General features: G+C 33.2%; 1 long non-coding RNA gene across 1 annotated transcript; it reads right to left on the reverse strand.

Moving 5' to 3' along the window:
- Nucleotides 1-10025: 10025 nt before the first annotated feature.
- On the reverse strand, nucleotides 10026-12702 carry LOC115965536. The gene is made up of 3 exons (XR_004086079.1): nucleotides 12490-12702; nucleotides 11522-11584; nucleotides 10026-10313 (listed from the first exon to the last, which is right to left on the reverse strand). It is a non-coding gene; the product is annotated as an uncharacterized LOC115965536 (long non-coding RNA).

The raw sequence follows: 12702 nt of genomic DNA on the forward strand, positions 1-12702 counted from the left end.
TAAAGCCATGTTTGTGTTTTGTAGAAGCTAGAGGGTAAGGGATTTCCACCAACATAAACCTACCAATCCAATGAAATAATAATGCGCAAAGTCTTACCACCAACCCAATTAACCAGATAAGATGTAAAATGAAAACCACAACTATAGAATTTTTTTTTTTTTTTTTTTGAGGCGACGAGTAGAGAAAATTATATACTGTCCACTCAAAAAAAAAAAAAAAAAAAAAACAATGTAAACTGTGCTACATGAAAGCAACAGCTATAAAAATTAATGTAGACCAAATAACTGTAGAAAATCTGAGTTCCAAGACTATCACTCCAATTGGTTTAATGAAAAAATTTATATGAATTTTTTTTTTCATGCTTTCCTGTATTTTGTGGTATTAGGGAAAAAAAAAAAAACCAACAAATCAAAGGAAAACTTTTAAATTTCCCTTATTTAGTTTGATATAAGATAAAGGTGTTGACGTCAAACTAAATACAAGAAATCAAGATATAGTTTTCCAACTTATTTTAAGATCACTACCAAATATAAAAAATAAAATACTCTCTCAGTCCCAAAAATACTTTGTTTTATGTTCATATTCATAACATGTCAAACAAAGCTAAAATCAATTAAGAATGTGCTTGAGATTGGAAGCAATGGTGCATGCATGTATATAAGATCCTTAGGTTCCAATAAGCACAACATAGACATACACGTGCAACCATATACACTCATAAGGCAACATACCACACAATGAACAAAACAGTTACATAAAAACATTAATTAGTAGAATGGTTTAGAACCCCTCATTCGAATACTAAACCATGAAACCAAGCCATACAAAAATTTATCTATGATCTATACATACAAAATGATGAAAAATACTAATTTACAGCTCAAATCATTCACCTTAGCTTTAGAATTAAATCCTCAAAGTTATATATGTCACTTACACCCATAAACGGAACCAGGATTTGAAGTTGGGGGGCCAAAATATAAGTACAAAAAAGTTTATGAAAATCAAAACTAACATCTACTCAAGCTTTGTCAAATTTCACCCCATTCATTAACATTATAATCTCATATTTTCATAATTTGGATTGATACTGATTTAATCGGTGGTAATTTTTTGGAATTTTGTTTGCAAATTTTCATGAATTGGGACATCAACACTAGAGGCAATGCTGCATTATTAGCTTCAAATTATTTGTAATTTTTTTCTCTTTAAAAAAATAAAATATTATATATAATTTTCCCATCATCAACCATTCAAATAAAAGTTTCATTATTTCCATATTATATTGATCTATAGTTTCAAAATTTAGTCCAAAAAAAACCAAACAAACATACCCCACAAGCTACAACAACATTAAAAATAGTTAATAATTCATAAAATAAATCAACAATTTATTAATATCCACTGCACACGTTTTTGGAGGAAATTTTTAATTTTCCGGATAGAAATGCATACAGAGCTATATTTTTTTCAATTTGGGGGGGGGGGGGAGGATGGCCCCCTCTGCCCTAACGTGGGTCCGTTTCTGCTTACACCTTTCATTGCCTATAAAATACAAATGGGCTATCAATTCACATCCAATTTTCTGCCAATTTACAAAGTCACTCCTATGGATGTCTAGTAAATTCCCCATCATTTTCACTGCCAAAGCATAAAACCATGATTTATTAAAAATCATACTAGCCAACATACTTAAATCTGCCCTAATAGAATTTCATTCAACTTAGAAATTACACCATCATTTTTATATTCATCCAATTGCTGTGAAAGCAATTCTATTACAACCATATATGTCTTTGAATTCTTAAGAACTACCCTTAGAATCCAAATTCACAGAATATGATTTAATCAAACTTTTTCATGTTGTAAACACATAATCTGTCAGTAGCAGTTTTAACACCTTTACTCATAAAATCATAAAATGATTGCAAATGGTATTATTATTATATAGGGATTTTTATTCTCCCATTAAACATTTTAGAAAACACTTATATACAGTAATTTCACCATTTATAACAAAATGAAATACAACAAAAATCCCAGTAGTAACATCAATTTGTACTCACCCTAGCTTTTTCTTAATTTTTTAGTCACAAACAATAATTAATTAGTAAAAGCCCTAATCTACCTTCATCAAATCACCAAAACAGTTCCAAAGCTTTCTTAAAACACTATATATATATATATATATATATATTTAGACTTACATGTTCACAACTTCCTAATTTTACAAACCCCAAATACCATTACTAAAATTTCATGAAGAAATCATGGATTCTAAGGTGAGAATTGCTAGAACCCTTACCTAGCTATTGTTTTTTGAGGGGAAGTAAAACTAGAATCACCATGAAATAACGATTGAAAACTTGTGAAGAAATTAAAGGATTTTCCCGTTCCAATTGTTGAACCCGAGACTGGAGATGGAGAGAGAGCTTAGAGTGAATTTTGTGTTTCTAGTTTCTTTGGATCAAACCATATGAGATGAGTATTGTGGTTTGCATGGCCGGCTAGGGATTAGTGGGGTGGGGTTAGGGGGTGGTCGTTAGTGGTAACGCCACATGTACTACATGCATAGTAAGGAGGACAAGTCTCCTCTCAAGGATTGGGCCAAGTGTTTTGATCTTATTAGTCACTGTGGGTAGGAAGTTACTAAAATGCCCTTACCTTAAGTAGCTAATTTAAACACCAACTATATATCTAAGAACTTAACCACTTAATATAGTAGCATATATTGCTTTGTATGTACTTGTATATGCTTTGTACATATACTAAGTATATAATCATAATATACAATTAGTTATTTATAATCTTTACAACTTTTATGCAATGAAATTATAAAATAATATGCTTATTAAATTCTCTTTTATTAATTAGAGAAAATAAGTGACTTAAAATAATAATTAACCACATAAACATATAGGTTAACCATAAAGTTTGGTTTTTCAATATCTAATCAGCATTTCTATTTAAAAAATTATTCACCAAATTTGGCCACTAAAGTTAAAAGGGTGAGTTTAAGGCCTATAAGTGTCTTCTATTCATCAATCGTACATCCCTGAAAACGAGAAAAATGAGCAATCAAAAAGGCCACGTTGTTGTGCTCACTTATCCTGCCCAAGGCCGCATAAACTCATTCCTCCAGTTTGCCAAATGTTTGGCCTCCAAAGGCCTCAAGGCCACTCCAGCCACCACCCATTACGCTGTCTAGTCCATTGATGCTACCACTGTAGGTGTTGAGCATATCTCAGATGGCTGCCTGTGATGAAGGGGAGTTTAAGCAAGCTCCTGGTACAGAAGCCCACTCAGAGTCATTTAAATCACTTAGTTCAAAAAACTTTATCAGAGCTCATATCAAAGTTCAAAGATTCGACCTCACCAGTAAACTGTGTTGTGTATGACTCTTTGCTTCCATGGGCTCTTGATGTGGCCAGGAAATCTGGCATTTATGGAAAAGTATTCTTGACAAACTCAGCTTCTATATGCTCCATGTACTTGCATATCGATCATGGTCGCCAGACTTTCCCAGTGAAGCAAGAAACTGAGCTTGTGTTGCGTGGACTACTTTCACTTGCACTTTCTGAGTTGCCTAGTTTTCTTGCGCAGCCTGCAAGAAATTCTGCTTATTTAGCTGTGACCATGGAAAATTTCCGCTGTTTGGAAAAAAAAATGACTAGGTGTTCTGCAACAGTGCTGAAGAGTTGGAAAGTGAGTTAACTTCTTTATATTTCATCCACAAAGTTAATTTTACGTTTAACTAGACTACTCCCAATTGCAGGGTTTTTGTTTTGTTTTGTTTTTGGCCATAGGTAGTTTTCTATTGTTGAGAATAGATGCTAGTCATGTCAGGACTCTTGTTTTTGGTGATTTTTAAGTTGTAAATTTTGTTGTTGATGTTTGTTGGCTTTATTTCACGTCAATTTTTTTTTCTTAATTATATGCTTATTTTTTATGTATTCTGTGGATTTTATTGTAATTGGGTTAAGCTTAAAAATCCATGAAGAGTAGCTGGGCAGTGCAACTCATGAGATGACTTGCAAGATCAGACATCCCACTTGTGGACATGTAGACTACATGTGTTGATTCAAATTTCTGTTAGAGCAGAGCAACTCGCGAGACAGCTAGCGAGACAAACTTTTCTGCGAGTGGCTTGGTATCAGAGAAAAATAAGTTATTTTACATCACCTATACCTTTCTTTACCCACTATATTAGACTCTCATTTCCCATGAATTTAACCCTAGACACCCACATGAGAGTTGAGTGAATTGAACCTTAATTTTATTGAGAAGCCAAATACCATTGATCCTTTACACTCTTCCCTCTCACCATAGCCAGAATCTTGAGAGGAGATTATCCAAATCAAAATCTTCACTATCCATTGAGTGTTGTGAGTGAATTGGTTGTTGGGAAACATCGGAGTATTCCATTTTTAGCTTGTAAAGCTTAAAGAAGCAACTAGGCTCAGTTTGAGGGATCTGGAAAGTTAATTGAAGACAACACTCCAGTAAGTTTATTGGCGGCTGGAGCTTGTAAAACTTAAATATATTGGATTACTTAAGCTTGGAGAGTCTTTTGGCTCGGAGGACCGCATAGAGATTTTAGGCTTTGTTAGGGACATATTTTTATGTAATTGGCATATTTTTTGATAAAACGCACTTTACTTGTATTTGGGTTAATCTAAGTAAGTTTAAGATGATCATTACAAGTGGTTAAATTGAAGACATGAAGACTACTCAAGAATTGTTCAAGAAAAGTGCAATCTACAGGTTTCGATACCTCCTCGATAGAAGCTCGATCTGTCGAGTTTCATTAAAGCTTGACAGATGCCTCGATCGATCGAGCTTACGGGTTTTCAGATTATAGCCAGCAATGTTTTTATTCTAAAAGGCTATTTGTTTATGAGTTTGTATAATTCTTATTGGACTAGGAAAACCCAAGGTTTGTGTAAACCTATTTGAAATAGGAGAACTTATTAAACTCCTATTTAAAGGAGGTGGAAAAAGAAAAACCTAACCTTAGAGAGTTTCATAAGGTTTTCTTTTTGAAACCCTAGCCTCCTCCTACAGAAGAAATAGTTCTTGCTGCGTTTCTTGTACGCCTTTGGGTTCTGTAACCAGCAAAGTCTCTTGCACCAACATTGAAGATCTTATTGGTGTTTCTATGTGAAGCTGCTGCAAATCAACTACAACAATCAAATGGTTGCTGTGGAGTTAGTCACGTACTTGGGAGCCGTGCATCAGAAAGGGGAACTGTTACTACAGAACAAGTCTAATTGAGTATTGGGGTAAGAGTTCAACTGTAGGTTGGTAAGGTACTTGGATTTCTTTACTTGTAACTGCTTGTTGTGATAATAGTGGAGTTTCGGGAGTGGTGACCTGAAAATCACCCGGTGGGGTTTTTGCCATTAGATTTTCCCCATTCATAAACAAGTCATCGTGTTATTTATTTTCCGCTGCATTTTTAGTTTATTGGTGATTTGTTTGTGCTACCACGCGTTTGCATGATAAATTGATTAATTAATAACTTGGCTAATTAATTAATTAATTACTATCACAAAGGGTCATTCAGTTTGTGGCCTTTCAAGTGGTATCAGAACAGGCACAGTCTGATTAAGGTTAATCTTTGTTGTGTGATTCATTGACCCCTGTTGTCATGGAAACTCTTGATTGTTTTGATTTGCATGATCTTATGTTGAATGATGATAATGATATTCAAGATGCCTATTGCAAGTTTTATAATTTTTGTATGAAATCTCTTAAATATTCTGCAAAATTAAAAGCTAAATTTAAAAAGGTCAAGCTTGAAAAAGATGATTTGATTGCAAAATTGGATGAAGCCAATAATTTGAATGAAAATTTTAAAAATCAAATTTCATCTCAGGTGGACAAAATTAATAGTTTGGAAGAGCAACTAGTTGAATTTAAAACTGAAGTTGAAAAATTAACTAGTGTCAAACTTGTTGTTGAGTCTAACTCAAAAGAAAAAGATTTTTATATTCCCCCATTTAAAAGGAATAATGAAGAGTTGAAGGCTAATATTGTAAGGATAGACAAAGGTAAATAATCTGATGTTAACGCTAAAGTTTCTAAACCTATGTCTAAAACTCCTCCTAGGTTGAATAAAAATTCTGAATTTGTCCCCACTTGTCATCATTGTCATATTGTTGGTTATATTAGGCCAAATTGTCCCAAATTAAGGTCTTTGTCAACCTTTAAGGTTAGACCCCCTTCTAGGAAGCATAGTAGTTCAAAAACTACTCATGTTTGTCACCATTGTGGTGCTTCCGGTCACACTCGTCCTAATTGTTTCAAGTTGTTTCCTCATAAGTGGGTGTCCAATAGGTCTCATCCTTTGTCTAAAGGCTCTGTACCTATTCTTGGTGAGTTATTAAAAGTTTTGAGTTTTTTGACTCAATTTCAGGGGAATTCTAATTCCTCTATGTCCTTTAGTAGTTATACTAAGACACGTGCCTTTTCATCTTCATGGCCAAAGACTCGTGTTGTGTGGGTGATAAAGGATCTTAAGACTTAATTGTCTTTTCTGTTTGTCCTCTACTTTAATTCTTTCTATCTAAAACAGGACTCTCTTTGCTTGATTTCTTATCTGCTTTTGGAATTATGCTTTCATGCATCTGTACCCTTCTATCATGCCTTCATGCATATGCATATCTCTTTCACGCTTTCATGTTTGTTTAACATGTTTTTGTTTGGTTATTTTTCAGATTTTGCTTTGTTTTTCTTTATAAAAATTAAAAAAATTGAAAAATCAGAAAAATACAAAAACAGTGTATGTTTTGTGTACTTTGGTACTTGTGTGCTTTGGATAGCCATTGAAACAAAGTCTTCTAAACTTTGTATCATTTGTAGCTTAGATAAACATCTCCATGCACAACTAAGCAAGTGAGCTTTGTAGCTCGTGTTTGTGATGAGTACGATTAAGTTATCTCTTAAACTTAACACTCATATCACTCTTTTTGACGGAAAGGACTAAAAAATCCTGAGAGAAAGGCATAAATAACCATCTCACCACTGTTGCCCGCCAATCATAATATGACACATGTATGCTTCGGCATAGCAAAAGTACAGTATCAATGACATTTGTGTGCTTAAACTTAGCAAAATTGGAATGTCAAATATCATTGGGTATTTTTTTTCTCTCTTTAATAAGCCCATGCATGATATGTTTAAAAGAAAAATATGCAAAGAAAAATCAAAAGCAAAAAGATAAAAAAATGCTTTAAAAATGATTGCAAGCGTGTATTCTAAGAGATGTGAGAGTTATACGATGTACCTTAAAGGTGATAGTCCCCATCAAGCAGTTATGATTGTGTGTGAGTTAAAGTGATTTTCTCATATCTCAAATCGTCATAACATGTGTACACTTATGCAATCTTGCGATGTTTTTCACATACAACACGCAATATTCTTTACTATTCTTGATACATGTGCAGGTAACAATGTGATTTGGCCATCATGAGGTTTTACATGTGTTAATGTATACTCACTAAACTGTCTTGACTTGTTTTTGAAATATAAAATTGGTTAGACTAGTTTAGTGTTAGTGTGTGTGTGTGTGTGTGCTTCTTTTTGAAGATCCATGTGCTTAAAATTTTTATTAAGAGATGATTTTGAGAGCTTAATATGTTGATTGGATCATTGGTTGAGTTGCATGTTGGATTGCATTCATGTCTGTGTTTTTCACATCTCGAAAAACTGCTTTTAAAAGCTGGCTCGACACCTCCCCGATACCTCCTTGATAGCTAGCTATCTAGCGAGCTTCCTAAACTTTTTCTTATTGCAATCTCGCCAGCACCTCGATACCTGGTGGATCGATCGAGAATGCTTCTGCCTCCTCGATAGCTCCTCGACACCTCTCGGTCGATCGAGATCCTCTTGCATGCATTGTTTTTCACATGTTTTGCATCTTTCTTTTATCTTTGTGTCCATAGTATCTTGTTTCTCTTTTTCTTGTAGGTCTATGGTTCCTTGTTCTCCTCGTTCTCTCTATGTCTGTTTTTTGTCTGTCTCCTGTCATGTCTTTTGGCTTTTTATGCCCTTTGACAATCGTGTCAAAAAGGGGAAGAAATTTGAAAATTGAATGTCTGTCCTCAAGAGGAGTAATAGATTTAGGGGGAGAACTTCATGTTAAAGGGAAGAATGTTTTTGATGTAACTAACTTAGGAGGAGAGTTAGTTTGATACACATTGATATTGATATATTTTTTTTGTGTTGTGTATCTTTTGGTTTTGTAACCATTTACATACACCATGTGTTGTTTCTATATTAGATGATGATGTATGTGTTTCATTCTTTATCTCACGTGTGTTGTTTCTTTTCTCTCTTTATACACATGTTTCTTGTTCATTTAACTTGTCATTATTTTCCACATGGTACCTTGATGTGTTTTGTTTAGTGCCTTTCAGGAAAGACAAGTTAAAGCCAAGTCAAGCTTCCGAACCTTCTTCTTGCAGCAACTTCCAAGGTTTTGATCTTTTAGACTAGGCTTATTTATTTTGTAATCTTGAGTAGAATGTATTCTAGGACATTCAATGTACTCTTGTGGTTTTGTCACGGATTGCCAAAATGGGAGATTGTTAGGGACATATTTTTATGTAATTGGCATATCCTTTGACAAAACGCACTTTACTTGTATTTGGGTAAATCTAAGTAGGCTCAAGATAATCATTACAAGTGGTTAAATTGAAGACATGAAGACTACTCAAGAATTGTTCAAGAAAAGTGCAATCTGCAGGTCTTGATACCTCCTCGATAAAAGCTCGATCTGTCAAGATTCATTAAAGCTCGACAGATGCCTCGATCGATCGAGCTTACGGGTTTTCAGATTATAGCCAGCAATATTTTTATTCTAAAAGGTTATTTGTTTATGGGTTTGTATAATACTTATTGGACTAGGAAAACCCAAGGTTTGTGTAAACCGATTTGAAATAGGAGAGCCCATTAAACTCTTATTTAAAGGATGCGGAAAAAGAAAAACCTAACTCTAGAGAGCTTCATAAGGTTTTCTTTTTGAAACCCTAGCCTCCTCCTATAGAAGAAAGAGTTCTTGCTGCGTTTCTTGTACGCCTTTGGGTTCTGTAACAAAGCAAAGTCTCTTGCACCAACATTGAAGATCTTATTGGTGTTTTTATGTGAAACTGCTGCAAATCAACTACAACAATCAAATGGTTGCTAAGGAGTAAGTCACGTACTGAGATTCGTGCAAAGGAGTTAGTTACGTACTTGGGAGCCGTGCATCAGAAAGGGGAACTGTTACTACAGAACAAGTCCAATTGGGTATTGGGGTAAGGGTTTAATTGTAGGTTGGTAAGGTACTTGGATTCTTTTATTTGTAACTGCTTGTTGTGATAATAGTGGAGTTTCAGGAGTGGTGACCTGAAAATCATCCGGTGCGGTTTTTGCCGTTAAGTTTTCCCCATTCGTAAACAAATCATCGTGTTATTTATTTTCCGCTGCATTTTTAGTTTATTGGTGATTTGTTTGTGCTACCACGCGTTTGCATGATAAATTGATTAATTAATAACTTGGCTAATTAATTAATTAATTAATTACTATCACAAGGGGTTATTCAATTTGTGGCCTTTCAGGCTTGAAGTGAGTAATTTGTTGTTACTTTTAAAATTAATGCATATAAAACTTTAGGTTGAAATTGATTCCATGTAATGGCAATTTGCAAGTATAATATAACTTACAAAATTTTTAAGGGAAAAAAAAAAAAACAATTAATGCCAAATGTAATGCAATTGTTGTTGACTACCCCTTAATGCAATTTTTTAAAATTTTTAATATTTTAATTTATTCCCATTATAAGTGCAAAATTCTTTGGAAACTTTGTAGTTGAATGAGTTTTCAAGCTTTTAATTTCTTAAAGAGTGGCGGTTGTTGTCACGCCCCAAACTCAATACCTGGATTTGTGACAATGACTAGCATGCTAATATCAAGCTTAAACCTGATATTAACAAGAACTAACTTAACTTTTTCCAAAACTTTTACAAAAGCTTCCCCCTTTCTTTTCATTCTTGTTTCTTTACTTAAATGATATAGCTTTCCTCTTGATATTCAGAGCATTTACATTGTACCTTAAAGGATAACACAATCCACCGATTATTCAAATTCTAAGTTTCACATAATACATCTCTTAATATTTTAAGGTACACACTTCCATTATATCCTAAAATGCACCATAATACAAATCTAAATATCAAATTGCTAATTTAGGATCTATACATATAAAACTAAAACCAGATCCTTCCAAACTCGACTAAGGCTTCCTCTGCTCCAAAATAAAACCTGTTAACTGAAAGAGTGGAAGGGGTGAACTACACAGCTCAGTAAAGGTAAGATATATGAGAATTTAATAAGGATGCATGTAAATCAGATCATTTCATTCTATGAATATTCGAATAGGAGAACAACTTTTCATGCATAGTATTTTATACTATTCATAATAATAACTTATACGCTCTTCATAGAAAAATAATTATTCTCCTTTTTCTTATTAGGTTAATATTACCAAAACCTTTTGGATTAAACTTGTTTCATTCCCTACAAAGTCACCATATATACATTCTCATTACAAAATAATTATTTTAACTTAAATCAGATAATCGGCAACTTTGTATTAAACTAGAAACATTTTGACTAATAAGAAAATTTTTCTTTATAAACTTCTTCTCATAAAATATTATGACTTTCAGGGTCATAAAACTTAACGTTTCATAAAAACAGATATCTGATAACTTTTAAACATAAACTTGTACTTTCATCAGAAACTTTATCTTTATAGCACAATAGAACTTCAGAAACTCTTATCTTTAAAGAACAGCTTTTCTTTTCATCATAAACTTCTTTTCATGAGAGCTTTTAACTTTTCATAATGCATTTAAACAAAATCATTCTCTCATGATTAATAACGTAATATAACTGTTCATAAATAACTTATTGGTTAGTCCATATCTGATAAGTCTGTACTTATTTGGGAGGCTTCTAGCACCACGGTGCTAAGCATTCAGCATTCCCCACAATGCTAGGTATTCCCGGGATCACATCATAATACATATCTTTCAACCATGGGGGTAGGTTGACTTCCTCCACAAGTTAGCCATAACCAACAAGGGCAGGTACAGTAGAGCCAGTCCCACTTAATGGCCAATCATATAACATTTTCCATGGAAAGTCAGTAATTAACCCCTACTGATAGAGTTCAGATCATTAGAGGACATAACTCAAAAACATTTCATACTTTACATCATATTGAAATTTATTCTTTTGCATAACATTTCATAATAATAGCATTTCCATTCTTTTCATTAAACATCATGTTCGTGAAAATTAGTAATGGCATCAATATGCTTAAATCATATACATAGGGTTTCGAGAACTCACGAACATATCTTGTCAAAATAATGATTATATGCCATATCTTTAATCAAAAACCTTTTAATGCATAATATACTTTAAAATAACCTCATGACTTACCAAATACCCATATAACTTATCCCTTACCTGAAAGCAGAGGAACCGTGAGCCTATAGTCGAAAGAGCTTAGACCTGGGGAACTGGTAACACCTAAACCAAATATCAAAACTTATTACTTACTATCAATTATTCCTTATCATAAACTTACACATTCATCTCAAAGCCTATCTCTTAAAATCAAGGAAGTCCTAATCCCACCTCAATGAGGTTCCCACAAATATACAATATATTCATCAAACAACATGATGTACTAAATCATAGAGAAACCGATTCATAAAATTTATATATGATCCTAACATACCAAAGGATGAGCATATTAAATTATAGCTCAAAAAATTCACCCTAACTTGAGAATTAAATCCACAAAGACAGGTGTAGTATATGTTGTTCACTGCTCATTACAGCAGCGTATGCTCCATTTGTAAAATGCAAATGGGATGTTCATACACATCCAAATGTCATGAAATTATACAGAAATACTCCCCTATATGTCCAGTATATATCATAAAAATTTCGGAGTCAAAACATGAACCCATGATTTACTAAAAATCATGCAAGACAGAATACTCAAATCTGTCCTGACAGAATTTCTTTCAACTTAAAAATTAAACCCTTATTTTTATGTTCATCCAAATACTGTGAGACCACTTCCATAACAATCATGTGTGTCTTATAATTCATAAAAACTACCTCTAGCATCCTAATTCACAAAATATGATTTAATATATATTTTTCATGTTATAACCATCAAATCTGTCACAGAGACAGCTTCAGTACATATTCTTACAAAATCATCAATAAATAACAATAGGCTTTAATTTCATTTGGGTATATTTATACCCATACTATACATATTAAAATATATTAATAAGCATTCAATTGATCACAATATCATCAAACTTTCAAATCATTAAAACAGAATCATAATTCAACCTCTAAAATTAGGATAGTGAATAAAGAAATAGAAATAAACAAATGAAGTTTTGATTACTTACCCACAAACTTTGAAGCTGAAATTTTAGTGTTAACCTTTTAATTTTTTCTTTAGAGAGGGATATATTGCTTTGGTGAGAGAGGGAGGGCTGCCATGTGAGAACAAAGAGAGAAGAAAAACAAGAACAAAGAAAAAGGAGTAGAGAAAGAGGGCTGGTCTTTCTGGTACAGCCAAGAAGATAAGATAAGGAGAAGAATTTTGGGGTAGCCAAAGA

Source organism: Quercus lobata, chromosome 10 (genome assembly GCF_001633185.2).
Source record: "Quercus lobata isolate SW786 chromosome 10, ValleyOak3.0 Primary Assembly, whole genome shotgun sequence".
Classification (NCBI taxonomy): domain Eukaryota; kingdom Viridiplantae; phylum Streptophyta; class Magnoliopsida; order Fagales; family Fagaceae; genus Quercus; species Quercus lobata.